This window comes from Culex quinquefasciatus, chromosome 3, assembly GCF_015732765.1.
Source record: "Culex quinquefasciatus strain JHB chromosome 3, VPISU_Cqui_1.0_pri_paternal, whole genome shotgun sequence".
Taxonomy (NCBI): domain Eukaryota; kingdom Metazoa; phylum Arthropoda; class Insecta; order Diptera; family Culicidae; genus Culex; species Culex quinquefasciatus.
Window position 1 is genome coordinate 26,565,475 of NC_051863.1, and position 1,629 is coordinate 26,567,103.

Sequence of the window (1,629 nt, forward strand, 5' to 3'; positions counted from 1 at the left end):
TCAAAATGTCAAAATGTCAGAATGTCAAAATGTCAAAATGTCAAAATGTCAAGATGTCAAAATGTCAAAATGTCAAAATGTCAAAATGTCGAAATGTCAAAATGTCAAAATGTCAAAATGTCAAAATGTCAAAATGTCAAAATGTCAAAATGTCAAAATGTCAAAATGTCAAAATGTCAAAATGTCAAAATGTCAAAATGTCAAAATGTCAAAATGTCAAAATGTCAAAATGTCAAAATGTCAAAATGTCAAAATGTCAAAATGTCAAAATGTCAAAATGTAAAATTGTAAAATTGTAAAATTGTAAAATTGTAAAACTGTAAAATTGTAAAATTGTAAAATTGTAAAATTGTAAAATTGTAAAATTGTAAAATTGTAAAATTGTAAAATTGTAAAATTGTAAAATTGTAAAATTGTAAAATTGTAAAATTGTAAAATTGTAAAATTGTAAAATTGTAAAATTGTAAAATTGTAAAATTGTAAAATTGCAAAATTGTAAAATTGTAAAATTGTAAAATTGTAAAATTGTAAAATTGTAAAATTGTAAAATTGTAAAATTGTAAAATTGTAAAATTGTAAAATTGTAAAATTGTAAAATTGTAAAATTGTAAAATTGTAAAATTGTAAAATTGTAAAAATGTAAAATTGTAAAATTGTAAAATTGTAAAATTGTAAAATTGTAAAATTGTAAAATTGTAAAATTGTAAAATTGTAAAATTGTAAAATTGTAAAATTGTAAAATTGTAAAATTGTAAAATTGTAAAATTGTAAAATTGTAAAATTGTAAAATTGTAAAATTGTAAAATTGTAAAATTGTAAAATTGTAAAATTGTAAAATTGTAAAATTGTAAAATTGTAAAATTGTAAAATTGTAAAATTGTAAAATTGTAAAATTGTAAAATTGTAAAATTGTAAAATTGTAAAATTGTAAAATTGTAAAATTGTAAAATTGTAAAATTGTAAAATTGTAAAATTGTAAAATTGTAAAATTGTAAAATTGTAAAATTGTAAAATTGTAAAATTGTAAAATTGTAAAATTGTAAAATTGTAAAATTGTAAAATTGTAAAATTGTAAAATTGTAAAATTGTAAAATTGTAAAATTGTAAAATTGTAAAATTGTAAAATTGTAAAATTGTAAAATTGTAAAATTGTAAAATTGTAAAATTGTAAAATTGTAAAATTGTAAAATTGTAAAATTGTAAAATTGTAAAATTGTAAAATTGTAAAATTGTAAAATTGTAAAATTGTAAAATTGTAAAATTGTAAAATTGTAAAATTGTAAAATTGTAAAATTGTAAAATTGTAAAATTGTAAAATTGTAAAATTGTAAAATTGTAAAATTGTAAAATTGTAAAATTGTAAAATTGTAAAATTGTAAAATTGTAAAATTGTAAAATTGTAAAATTGTAAAATTGTAAAATTGTAAAATTGTAAAATTGTAAAATTGTAAAATTGTAAAATTGTAAAATTGTAAAATTGTAAAATTGTAAAATTGTAAAATTGTAAAATTGTAAAATTGTAAAATTGTAAAATTGTAAAATTGTAAAATTGTAAAATTGTAAAATTGTAAAATTGTAAAATGTAAAATTGTAAAATTGTAAAATTGTAAAATTGTAAAATTGTAAAAT